The sequence below is a fragment of the Tamandua tetradactyla genome, chromosome 11 (assembly GCF_023851605.1).
Source record: "Tamandua tetradactyla isolate mTamTet1 chromosome 11, mTamTet1.pri, whole genome shotgun sequence".
Taxonomy (NCBI): domain Eukaryota; kingdom Metazoa; phylum Chordata; class Mammalia; order Pilosa; family Myrmecophagidae; genus Tamandua; species Tamandua tetradactyla.
In genome coordinates this window covers 99,859,361-99,873,451 of record NC_135337.1, presented here as the reverse complement: position 1 = coordinate 99,873,451, position 14,091 = coordinate 99,859,361, and the positions used below count along the sequence as shown (strand labels likewise).

Below are 14,091 nucleotides of genomic sequence, written 5' to 3'. Positions count from 1 at the left end.
TGACTGGGCCATATTTTCGATTATTTGAGCGTGATCCGTTATCTTCTGTTGGTGTCTGCGCATTTAGACAGATTTCCCTGGGTATTGGATCCAAAAGTTTGGAAGATTTTCCTATGAAATCTCTGGGTTCTGTTTTTCTTATCCTGCCCAGTAGGTGGCGCTCGTGGCACACGTTTGTCTGCGGGTCCCACCAATAAAAGGTGCTGTGGGACCTTAAACTTTGGAAAACCCTCGCCATCCGGGGGGTTCACTAGCCGAAGCGGCTTGAGCCGGCCCGGGGTCCGAACACAGGGAGGGTTGCTGGTCGCAGCAGCCCGGGAAAGCGCCCGTCCGAATTTCCTAGTCGGCCCTGGGTGACAAGCGTGGCGGGAGGGTGCCAGCGGCAGCAGCCCGCCCGAGAGAGTGCACGTTCCCCGGGAGTCATGGGTCTGGAAGGGGCCTCCCCCACCCGTCACCGTTCTCCGCGGCCTGGGGATTTCCGATCCAATTCTCTCAGTTGGTCTGGGGGGCTGCGCGTGGTGTGGGCGCCAGCCGCCTTGGTTTCAGGGGACCGCCTCTCCAATTCTCCCAGCCGGCCCGGAAAGGGGAAAGGGAGTAACTCCGGCTGCTGCCACCCCGCCCAGTGAGGCCCGCGCGCCTCGGCGATCTCACCCGAGCTGCTTCTCTCAGCCAGCCAGCTGTTCCAGGATGGGGTACGCTGTCTTTTTTATCTCTGTTGTGGCTTTGGGCGCTTTCTGTATCGTTTCTACTCCCCTAGTAGCTGTCCTGGAGAAGAAACTAAGATCCGTGCGTCTTACTAAGCCGCCATCTTCCAGGAAGTCTGGTTGTTCTAATATACTCTTTTGCTTTTTATTTCTGAGGGGTTGGTAGTAATGTTATCCTTCTCATTTTTGATTTTATTTATTTGTATTTTCTCTGTTTTTGATTTTTCAGTGTAGTGAAGAGTTCATGAAAATTTTTCTTATATGGTCTGTTAATATGATGCAATACATTGGTTAGTTTGCAATGTTAATTTCTTTGATCCTCTCAAAGAACTAACTTTTGGTTTTATTGAATCTATTGTGTTTTTGGTTCTCCATTTCATTTATTTCTGCACTAGCCTTTGTTTCTTTCCTTCTGCTTGATTTCAGAATAGTTTGCTCTTCTTTCTCTAGTTTCTTCAGGTGTTCCATTTGGTCTTTTATTTTAGTTCTTTCCTTCTGTTTTAGTGTAGGTGTTTAGGGCCACAATTTTCCCTCTTAGCACTGCCTTCACTGCATTCCATAAGTTTTGATATGCTATGTTCTTATTGTCATTTTTCTTGTGATATTTACTAATTTCTCTTGCAGTTTCTTCTTTGACCCACTGATTGTTTGATTGTTTCTAAGAGAAGAAATTAATGTTGCCAGTAAAGAGCAAAAGAGTGGGGACCTAAATAATAGGAGGCTTGGCAACAGGCCCTGGCTGCTGTACAAGCTGCTTTGTTACTTGGACCATATGATCCAACAGATCTATTGCTGGAAGTATCAGTGGCACATAGAGTTGCTGTCTGGAGCCTTTGGTAGACCCTTATAGGAGAATCACAATATAGACACTTAAGATTTTGAGCAAAGCCTTACCATCTGCTGCAAATAGCTATTCTCCTTTTGAGAAAAAGCTTTTGGCCTTCTACTGGGCCTTAGTAGAGATTGAACACTTAACTATGGGCCACCAAGTTACCATGAGACATGAGTTGTCTTTCATGAGTTGTGTGTCATCTGACCTACCAAGCCATAAAGTTGGCTGTGCTCCTGTTAGTCAAGATGTAGTGGAGAGGCTAGAGGGGACTGCCTGAAAATGTGGAGCTGTGTTCCAGTACCATGTTTCTTGAAGATGATTGTATAATGATATCGCTTTTACAATGTGACTGTGTGATTGTGAAAACCTTGTGTCTGATGCTCCTTTTATCTACCTTATCAATAGATGAGTAAAACATATGGAATAAAGATGAATAATAGGGGGAGCAAATGTTAAAATAAATTTAAATTAAATGCTGGTGATTGGTGAGGGGGAGGGGTGGGAGGTATGGTATGTATGAATTTTTTTCTGTTTTCTTTTCATTTTTTTTCTGAATAGATGCAAATATTCCAAGAAATGATCATGATGATGAATATGCAACTATATGATGATATTGTGAATTACTGATTATATATGTAGAATGGAATGATCAAAAGTTACAATGTTTGCATTTGTTTGGTGTTTTTTGGTATTTAAAAATTTTTTTTAAAAGTTGGCTGTGCTCAGCAGCACTCCACCATAAAATGGAAATTGTATATATGAGATAGAGCTTGAGGAGCTCCTGAAGGCACAAGTAAGTTACATGAGGAAGTGGCCCAAATGCCCATGGTCTCCACTCCTGCCACATTATCTTCTCTCACAGAACAGAACTATGGCCTTTTGGGGAGTTCCTTACAGTGAATTGACTGAGGAAGAGAAAACTTGGGCCTGGCTTACAGATGGTTTCGCATGATATGCAGGTACCCCCTGAAAGTGGACAATAGCAGCACCCTATCCCTTTTCTGGGATGTCCCTGAAGAACAGTGCTAAGTAGAAATCCTCCCAGTGGACAGAACTTTGAACAGTGTCTTGGTTATTCATTTTGCTTGGAAGGATAACTAGCCAGAGGTTCATTTGTATACTGACTCGTGGGCTGTTGCTAATACTTTGGATGGTCAGAGACTTGGAAAGACCATAATTGGAAAATTGGTGAGAAAGAGGTCTGAGGAAGAGGTATATGTTTAGACCTTTCTGAATGAGTTAAAAATGTGAAAATATTTGTGTCCCATGTGAATGCACACCAGAGGGTGACATCAGCAGAAGAAGGTTTTCATAATCAAGTGGATAAGATGACCCATTCTGTGGATACCAGACAGCTTCTTTCCCCAGCAACTCCTGTCATTGCCCAATGGGCTCATGAACAAAGTGGTCATGGTGGTAGGGATGGAGGTTATGCATGGGCTCAGCAACATGGACTTCCACTCTCCAAGGCTGACCTGGTTTCTGCTGCTGCTGAGTGCCCATTCTATCATCAGCAGAGCCCCATACTCAGCCCCTGATATGGCACCATTCCCCAAGATGACCTAGCTGGCTACATGGTTGCAGGTTGATTATATTGGGCCACTCCCTTCATGGAAGGGGCAGCAATTTGTTCTAACTGGAATATACACATACTCTGAATATGGGTTTACTTTTCCCGCCCTGAATGCTTCTGTCAAAACTACCATCCATGGACTTACAGAATGCCTTATCCATTATCAAGTATTCGACACAACATTGCTACTGATCAAGGAACACACCACAACAAATTAATGTGGGAATGGGCATATGCTCTTGGACTTCTCTGGTCTTACCATGTTCCTCATCATTCAGAGGCAATAGGATTGACAGAATGGTGGAATGGCCTTTTAAAGACCGAATTATGGTGCCAAGTAGGTGGAAATACCTTTCAGGGCTGGTGTGATGTTTTCCAGGATGCTGTGTATGCTCTGAATCAGCATCCACTGTGTTCTAATTGGCTAGCTGCCACAATGCAATACACCAGAAATGGAATGGCTTTTAAAAAAGGGAATTTAATAAGTTGCTAGTTTGCAGTTTTAAGGCTGAGAAAATGTCCCAATTAAAATAAGTTTAGGGAAATGTCCAATCTAAGGCATCCAGAGAAAGATACCTTGGTTCAAGAAGGCTGATGAGGTTCAACATTTCTCTCTCAGCTGGAAGGGCACATGGTGAACATGAGGCATCTGCAGGTTTTCTTGTGGTTCTACAAAAAAGGGACTCTCTCCAAAATGTTTTCTCATTTAAAGAATTAGTGGGTAGAGTCACAGCTCCATGGAAACTATCTGATCAAAAGTTACCATTCACAGTTGGGTAGATCACATCTCCATAGGAACAATCATAATGCTCCCAGTCAGCAATATTGAATGAGGATTAAGGGACATGATTTTCCTAGGGTACATATATCCTTTCAAACTGGCACAAGCTGTATGGTGCTGTTTCTCCCATAGCCAGGATCTGTGGGTCCAGTAACCTTAGGTTGGGAATGGGAGTGGTGCCACTCACTATTACCCCTAGTGATCCATTTGGAAAATTTTTGCTTCCTTTCCCTGTGACATTGAGCTCTGCTGGTCTACAGATTTTAATTCCAAAAGAGGGAGTGCTTCCATCAGAAGAAACAACAATGATTCCATTGAACTGGAATCTGACTTCCACCTTGTCACTTTGGCCTATTCATGTCCCTGGATCAACAAGCCAAGAAGGGGGTTACTTTATTTCCTGGGGTGATAAACCTGAATATCATGAGGAAATAGGCCTGCAACTACACAATGGAGGTAAAGAAGAGTTTTCCTTGAATATAGGAGATCTCCTAAAGTGTCCTTTAGTACTACCATGCCCTGTGATTAAAATCAATGGAAAGTTGCAACAACCCAATCCAGGCAGGACTACCCATGGCTCTGAAACTTTAGGAATGAAGGTTTGGGCCACCCTACCAGGCAAAGAACCGAAGTCCAGCTGAAGTGCTTGCTGAGGGTAAAGGGCACATGGTAGTGGAAGAAGGTAGTGATAAATATGAACTATGACCACATGATCAGTTACAGAAATGAGGACTATAATGCTGTTTTGTTCATTTTATAGTATTTAATTTGTAAGATATCAAGTTTAAGAATGAATATTATGCAAGGACTTACATCCTATTCTGAGGAGATTTAAGGCATTTCCAGTTGTATACAAGACAGTTGGGTATTGTTAGGTGAGGAAAAAATGTGCCAGTTATTGTTTTCTATTTAGAGATTAAGTATGGTTTAAGTTGATGTGTATGGCTGCCAAGTTGATGAAGGGTGGACTTTCATGGTCAGGTTCATGTGTCAACTTTGCCAGGTGGTGGTGCCAATTTGCCTGGTCAAGGAAATACAGACTTGTTAATTGCTTTGAGGATATTTCATGGACTTTAACCATGATCATGTCAGCTGCATCCACAGCTGATTGCATTTGTAATCAGCTAAGGGAAGTGTCTTCTGTGATGAGTGGTGCTTTATCTAATCACTGGAAAGCTAAGGAGCTTCTGAAGAGACAGTCTTCCCTCCTGCTTCAGCTGGTGACCTTCTTCTGTGGAGTTCATTGTGGACCTTCATTGGAGTTACCAGCCTGCAGCCTGCCCTACAGACCTTGGACTCTACATTCCCAAAGTCACATGAACCACTTTTATAAATTTTTTGTCTATGGATATTTACTGCTTATTCTGTCTCTCTAGAGAACCCTAGCTAATACAAGTGGCCATAGGCTCCACTGTTTTAATGACTTGTTCACCTGTCCACCTATTCCTGGAACTTCTTATGACAATATCCAGCATGGCCTTCTTTTAGATACTGGCCTAGGTATTAATAGTTTGAATGTTGAACTCCAACCTTGTTATGTATCAAGGCCCACAAAAACCTCTATATCCACCAAAATATGTACAACTAGTAATACATTTTCTTGACTCTCTCCACCCAAGTGAACTCCAAAAGAGCAGGTGTCAGTACTGTTTCTCTCAGCATTGTATATCACAGTGTGGCATAGAAAAAGACTTGGAAACTATATTGATAGAATGACAGTTATTCTTATTTGAGCATTTGTTCTTTGTTAATGCCCATGTTCTTTATGCCAAGTAAGTATTTGAGGAACTCTGAAGAAGTCAGTTCTCAGTCAGTATGTGCCAGGGATTAGTTGGGCAGTGTCTGGGCGCTTCCTGAAATAATTTCAGTTGTGATTAAACAAAAACCATCAATATTTACTGTCACAAACTCTTTCAGTGAACACCAGAACTGGTATAGCCAAGGATGGGACAAAAAAGGAGAGAATTGTTTGATTTCAACTGTTTGAATTTCTGAGGACTGAAGACTTTGTTTTCACATTAAAAAGCTTTTAGAACATAACTTAAGCCATAGTAATGACAGTGACTTTTCATAAGTAAACAGCTATACAAAGCATATTTTTATCTCATGCTCCTTGAGGGTCCATCAAATGATGTCAAAGATTTTCCATTTTATTAAAATTATTTTCAGGCATCATATATAAAATAATTAAGAATATTTGCTTGATTACTTAGTTTAAATTGTGACCTCTGCTGTGAGTATCCTTTAGCTATTTTAATGAACAATTCAGATTTTTCAGTATTGTAAATGAAAATTTATCTGTGTAATATTGACATTTTCTGAATTCATTCTATGAGGTTTCTTTCTACTCTTGTTAGAATTATTATTTCAAGGACTGTATCATTGAATTTAAGACCTTTGATACTAAATTTTTTGGAAAATTATGAGTTTCCTTTTTCCTCTTTAAGGTTTGTTCTTTTGTCTATGCTTGGTATATTTTAATCAGGATTCACAAATTTCCACATTATTCTGTTCAACCTAAATACTATGTTTTCTAATTTGGTAGAATATATTAGACTCAACTTCATACTTCTCATAAAGAGGGCCTGGCTGGTCACTTCTTGAGCTTGGAAAAAATTATATTTGCCTGAAACTTAAATAATTATATATTGTTACTATTATGAATAAACATATTAATTGAGTACTCTTTATTGAGCTTGTTTCAAATCACTCTACATCCAGTTATTTATTTTATGATTCAGAATAAGAAATTGGTTAAAATATCACATACATTTTATAGGTGAAGAAATTAGTCTTCCTTGGTACAAATAGGTCATATTTAGAGATGCCTGAATTTATTCTGGGGCTCTACAAATATGAGTTGCATTTGCCACAGAGATCATTATATTTGGTCCTGGCCTTCAGATATGCTCACCCTTAAAGCTCCTTTGCTGTTTAGAAACATGCCTATTTCTGGTGCATCTTAGCAGTAGGTGTCTACCCTCTCTAAAACAGTGGCCAATTGTTGAGGCTTCCTAAGTGGCATATTGAAGGTTTCCAAACTATAGGGGTCCTATAGAAACAATTTTGACTTCAGAGATAGGCCCTTCCTGATTAAAATTTCTGGTTCCCAGGAGGAAACTTTTTTACTAAGGTACATTGTAATTGTTCCCTTTCCTATGAAGCTATGACATCACACTACTTGGTGCATTTGTCAAAAATTTCAGGGAATACCATTAAGTCTTTCAGGTCAATTCCAATTCCCAGGCTTAATAAAAAATATTTTACATCCTTGCCATGACCTTAGTATCTCCACATCCTTGCCTTTCCACTCAAATTCAGCACCTTATATGAAATGTATTTGAGAAATGACATAGGTACTTTTGGAGGTAGGTATTTTGGGCCATTAAATTTGAAAGTATTCTTCTTCTAGTATCTATCCCATAACAGTTAGGGCATTATCTTTTCTCCCAGCTGAGTTCTTTACCTCTAACTTTGTGTTTGATTCCCATCCTTTGCTACAGTATCATAAATTTTATATCATTATTTATGAGTCATATATGTTTTTTTAGAATCTAATTCATCTAAATCTGATTCCAGCCCTTTGAGTTTAAATATGTTCTAAAATCTTCAATTCTGAAACTTGAAAGTTAAAACTCTTTTGAACTTTTATTTCCAGCTGTCTTTTCAGTTCAAGTTAAAAGCAGAGTCCATTCATTGGATTCTCTCCTCATTACACCCCATTCTCACTCTCTCCAATATGTGTCTTTATTCCCATTAATTCATGGAGATCAGTCTTAGTGACAGCAATATTTTCATCAATATTATAGTCTCATGAGATTTTTTCAGTCTTCTTCTTATTTCATCCTCAGCAGAATTTGAGTAATTGCTGCTTATGAAATCCTCTTTTTTCCCAGACAATTTTGACTGTTCTCATAGGTTAGGTTCCCAGAACCTAGTATGCAGTATATGTATCAACATGGAGGAAAGAAGAGGACAGAAAGAAACATTTGACAGAGGGAAAATTGAAGCTGCAAAGCCGCCTCATAACTGACATGGTCCATTATATGTGTACTATACTGAAACAGAATTGCCAGAACTACATACCCTGGTCTCTGTTAATCATACTGGGAATGTGTGATCTTATGACATGTGATTTTCTGCAGGTAAGGCAATCCTTAAATGTCCAGACAAAGAAAGGACATTGTCAGAGTGTTGATAACGTTCAGAATCTGAGCAGGAAGTTCTTCACCTAAGGAGGATCTAGGTGAGCCAGTTCCAGTCCATCCCTTGTCTCACTTGTATCTATCTTTATATATTCAGGAAGTTGTTTCCCCAGGCCTCTCTTCCTGAAGGAATCTGCAAGAGTAAGCATATTTTCCCATAACACTACCACCACTGTAGATGTTTTTAGGGCCAATCAGTGTCCTTCTACCTTGTCCATTCTAGATTTCCCTCACCCTCACCTATCACCTCTTCCAGTCTCGGATCTTACAGGTGGTAGTTCCTAATCAGTGATGAGTCAGATCTCTTCATCACAATGTCTTTCTCAGGCAGGGTTTGCAAACTTTTCCATTTATTACCAAAGCTGGGCAGGAAAGTACTGAGAGGTGCCTAAGTAAATCATGTAGGTGCCAAATGTTCTTCCTTGCTTCTGTAATATAACAGCCTAGCTTCTTCCCCTGAATCAAATCAATCACTCCTGCCAAGACAAGGATTCCCCATTCTTGTCTGCCCAGCCTTGAACATAAAAAGCAAGAAGTGCCCAGCTGGGACTAGAGCAAAGTGTTCAATGGCAGAATTCTTGACCTTATGTCTTTCAAATAAATATTAGACTCAGCTTGTCAATGTTATCAGAGTATTTGGTGTGAATTTTGGGCAGAATTTAATCATATTAGCTTGGCATATAATATGTTAATGTATTGAACCATATGCTTCTTGTTTGTAGAACTATATAAATTTCTAATTTTACTGATCCTTTTTCAAATTGGAGAAAAACAATTAATGGCCTCTTTGCCAGTTTGAAACTGTTCTGTCCCCCAGGAAAGAAAGCTAACAGACATCACAATATGCCTTACCAAATGACAGAGAAGCCCTGAACATCTTCAGCCCATTCTTGAGTCAAGTTATCTTTCTCTGGATGCCTTATTTGGGAAATTTTTATGGCCTTAGATCAATAACCTTGTAAATTAATAAATTATCTTTATAAAAGCCAACCCATTTCTGGTATATTACTTTTCTAACAGAATTAGCAAACTGAAACAGGTATTGGTGCCAGAGAAATAGAGAGCAGTGATTTGCAAATACAAAATATGTTGGAATGACTTTTTAAATGGAAAATGGGAAGATTCTGGAAGACTTGTGAGGAGTTTGATAGAGAAGACTTACAGTATTTGGAGAGATTGTTGGTAGAAATATGGACTTTAAAGATACCTCTGATAAGGGCTTAGACAAAACTCTTACGTATGTTATTACAAATTGGAAGAACGTGATCCTTCCTTTAAAGTGGCAGAGAATTTCACCAAATTGAGTCCTGGTTGTGAGTGGAAGGCAATTTAAATCCACAAGCTAGGATACTTAGCTGAAGATTTTTCCAAATGTGGAAATTGTGGCCTGGTTTCTCCTTGCAGCTCATAGTGAAATGTTACAGGAAAGAGATAAGTCAAGAACTGAACTCTTGTGTACAGAGAAACCAGAAATTGACGGTATGGAAAATTCTGGGCTTCCAGAAAGGGAAACCACAGATAATAGTGCTCCATGTAAGGATTTAACCAAATGTGGAATCTGTAAGCCATTTCAGAAAAAGCAAGGATTGGAGATGAAGTTATCTGGGAAGGATCTGTGGAAAGTCATACCATCTGATAGATATGATTCCAGTATTCTACCTAGAGAATCAACAAGAGTGTTGTGGTAACTGTTTAAACAGAATCACTGCCAGTCTGGACTGAAAAGGACAGACAAGAAACAGAATGAAGGAAAAATGACTTCAAAGGCAGAACCATGGAAGGTAAGGTCTAAAGCCAAGAAAATTCAGGCCAGGAAAACAGACCCAACCATATATTTGGAGAGGGTAAGTTTTCCCTGAAGGGAGAAGGCAGGCCTTCTGTCTCAAAGTTCAAGAAGAATTTTGGTGACTCAGGCCTCAGAGAAGGTAGAGTACATTTCTTGGGGGTTGGGGAGAGCTTTGCTGTGGCCCTATTTTTCTGAGCATGTTTAGAGTATGCCCCAGAGATGGCAGAGGACCCAGGTGTTGCCCCCATGATTGATGAGGGAGAAGCTAAGAAAAAGGTGGCCTCTCTAATGTCCCCCAAGGTTGCACTTTTCTCCTCAGTGTTTGAAGAGGACAGGACCACTGCTTAATCTCTTAGAAAAGGTTGGACTGCTGCTTTCTAAACCTCTGGGTATGTGATTCTCAGACTTTGAAATCTAATGGAGTTTGCCCATAGGTTTTTGGAACTGCTTGTGTCCAGTGAACAGTGGTTCCTTCCAACTTCTCCCAGTGGAAATGGTAACTTTGATCCTATGCCTGTCCCTCCTTTGAATGTTGGCAATAGATAACTTTTTCTGAGTTTTAAAGGTTAAGAACTAGGGGAGAATTTTGCCTTAGAGCAGACTCTGCCTATAACTCAATTTGATGAGGTTTTGTACTGGTTCTGACTTTGTATTCCATTTGTATTTTTACTGAAATGCTTTCAACTTTTGTGATATTATAATGGAATGAATGTATTTTATATATGGGAAGAACATTTGTTTTCCTTGGGGTGCAGAGGGTGGGATTTGCTGCTCTGATGTTGTTGTGTACACCCAGGAAAACCATATTGATTAATGCTGATTCAATTTTGCTGGGTGGGATATTTTTTAATGCAATTTTATTGAAAAATATTCACACAGCATAGAATCCATCCAGTGTATACAATTGGAGGCTCACGGTATCATCATGTAATTTGTCACCACATTCAGTTTCTATAAACATCACATAGTTGTGTATTCATGACCATGATCATTTTTTGAACATTTGGATCACTCCAGAAAAAGAGATTAAAAGAAAAGAAACATAAATTCCATGCCTTTAACCCCCCATATCATTGACCACTAGTACTGCAGCATATCAAAATTTTTTACCCCTCATCACACCCATTATTTAATTATTTCTGTCTTTATGCGTTACTTATATGTTGGGTAGGATCTTTTTGATTAAGGTGTATCCATAGAAATTTAAGCCACCCAGTTGTGGGTAGGAACATTTGATTAAGTTGTTTCCATGGAGATATGGCTCCACACATTCAAGGTGGGTCACTTGCTGGAGTCCTTTAAGAGGGAACCTATTTGGAAAAAGCTTCAGAGACAATATAGAGAGAGACACTTGGTGTGTAGAAAGAAAACATCACTGGGAAGCTCTCTGAAAATCCAGAAGCCATTTGAAAGGAGAATCAAGGAAATAAAGTTAGCAGACATAACAATGTGCCTTCCCAGATGAAAGAGAAGCCCCAAACATCATCAGCTCTCACTTTAATCAAGGTATCTTTCTCTGGATGCTTTAGTTTGGACATATTTATGTCCTTAGAACTGCAGACTTCTAACATAATAAATTCCCTTTATAAAAGCCAGCCCATTTCTGGTATATTGCATTTCTGGCAGCATTACAAACTAGCACAATCCCTCCCTACCCCATTCTGTGGTATGGTGAAAACTGGGAAAGGTAAAGAACAAAATTAGATGAAAATTAAACTTTCTGGTCTTCATTACTACAGTGTATATGGATGACAAGGTTTGAATGAACTTCATTTCACAGCAAATACAAGAAAAAGCAAAATGTGGATAGAGTAGGTTGTGAGATATGTTTGACTGTCTATATGTAATAAAGTCATTGATTTAAAATTATTTTAGGAATTCTATATGACAGATTTTCAAAGAAGTAGAGCTAATGACAAATTATGCAGGAAAAGAAAATTGTGTAAACAAGAAATCTATATATATCTGTATTAGCTAGTGTTCACTGGAGAAGCAGAATCAGCAGGAGATATTGCTAAATATAAAATTTATAAGTGTCTAACATAACCAGGAGATGTAGAGTCCAGGGTTTGAAGGCCAAGCTACAAGCCTGCAGCTTCAATAAAGATCCTTTGGGATCAATTACATCCATTGGGGATGTAAGAGCCCAAGATCTGTAGGGCAGGTCACTAGCTAGCAGGAGGAAGGTCCTCAGTGAACTCTCAGGAGCAGCTGCTGGCTGAAGCAGGAAGAATGATTTTCTTTTCTGAATCCTCCTTAAAAGCCTTCCAGTGATTATATTAAACATCACTCATTGCAGAAGGCACTCTCCTTAGCTGATTGCAAATGCAGTCAGCTGTGGATGCAGCCAATGTGATCAAGACTTAAGTCCATGAAATGTCATCATGGCAATACACAAGTAAGTGCTTGCCCAACCAGACAACTGGGCATCACCACCTGACCAAGTTGACACATGAACTTGACCATGACAGTCCACTCCTTGTCAACTTGACAGCTATGCACCTTAAACCATACTTAATTTCTAAAAAGAAAATAATAGCAGATACATTTTTTCCTCAACTAACCATACTCAACTGTCCCATTGTACAAGTGAAAATGCATTAAATCTTTCCAGAGTATGGTGCAAGTCCTTGCATAATATTTACTCTTAAACTTGATATCTTAAAGCTTAAATACTATAACATGAACCAAACAGATTATGTCGTATGATAAAAGGATAAAATAAAGTGTAAAAGATATTTGATTTATGTATAAATACATAGATACTAATTCAGAGCAAGGAAGAAACATTCATACCATTACAGTTCTCACTTCTTTAACTGATCATATGGTCATAGTTCATACTTATCACTAAGGATTTCCACTACTCATTCCATGTTTCTTTTACCCTCAGCAAGCGCTTCAACTGGCTATGGTTCTTCGTCTGGTGGGGTAACCCAAACCTTTCATTCCTGAAGTTTCAGAGCCATTGGTAGTCTTACCTGGATTGGGTTGTTGCAGTTTTCTATTGATTTTAATCACAGGGCATGGTAATACTAAAAGATGCCCTAGGGGATCTCATATTCCAGGAAAACTCTTCTTTAACTACATTGAGTAGTTGTTACAGTACTATTTCCCCCAATAATCAGGATCAACCACCCTAGCCAGTAAAGTAATTCCCTTCTTGGTTTGTTGATCCAAGGGCACAAGTATCAAAAGTAACTGGTGTGCAGTGTAGATTCCAGTTCAATGGAATCATTGTTGTTTCTCCTGGTGGAAGCACTTCTCTTTCTGAAACTAAAATCTGTAGACCAGCAGAGCTCAGTGTCACAGGGACTGGAACAAAAATTTTCCTAGTGGATTATTAGGGGAAATAGTGAGTGACACCAATCCCATTCCCACCCCTTGATTCCTGGGACCATGGATCCTGGCTATGAGAGACTCGGCATCATAGCGTGTATGCTAATTCAGAGCATACACAACCTCCTGGAGAACATCACCTCAACCCTACAAGGAATTGACACCTAGTTGGCACCATAATTGAGTTTTCAAAAGGCCATTCCATTGTTCTATCAAACCAGCTGCCTCTGGATCATGAGGAGCATGGTAAGACCAGAGAATTAAATAAACATGTGCCCATTCCCACACTTCCTTTTACTGTGAAATGAGTTCCTTAATCAGAGACAATGCTGTTTGGAATACCATGATGATGGATAAGGCATTCTATAAGGCCACAGATGGTAGTTTTGGCAGAAGCATTGCTTGCAGGGAAAGCAAACCCATATCCAAGGTGTGTGTTTATTTCAGTTAGAACAAATAACTGCTCCTTCCATGATGGAAGTGTTCCAATGTAATCAACCTGCCATCATATAGCCAGCTGATCACCTTGGGGAATGGTGTCATATTGGGGACTGAGTGTGGGTCTCTGTAGCTGGCACACGGGGCACCCAGCAGTGGCTATAAGCAGGCCAGCCTTGGTGAGTGGACATCCATATCGCTAAGCCCATATCTAACCTCCTTCCCTCCCAACATGACCACTTTGCTCATGAGCCCATTGGACAATGACGGGAGTTGCTGAGGATAGAGGCTGACTGGTGTCCACAGAACATGTTATTTTATCCACTTGATTATTAAAACCTTCTTCTGCTGAGGCAACCCCCTGGTGCACATTCACATGGGATACAAAGATTTTCATGTTTTTAACTCACTCAGAAAGGTCTACCACATGCCT

At 39.8% G+C, this 14,091-nt stretch overlaps 1 long non-coding RNA gene across 8 annotated transcripts in view; it reads left to right on the top strand.

The window, feature by feature from the left end:
• The window catches only part of LOC143650882 (uncharacterized), a 99,020-nt gene that overhangs the window by 20,912 nt on the left and 64,017 nt on the right, over window positions 1-14,091 (top strand). The gene's annotated exons all lie outside the window — the stretch shown is intronic.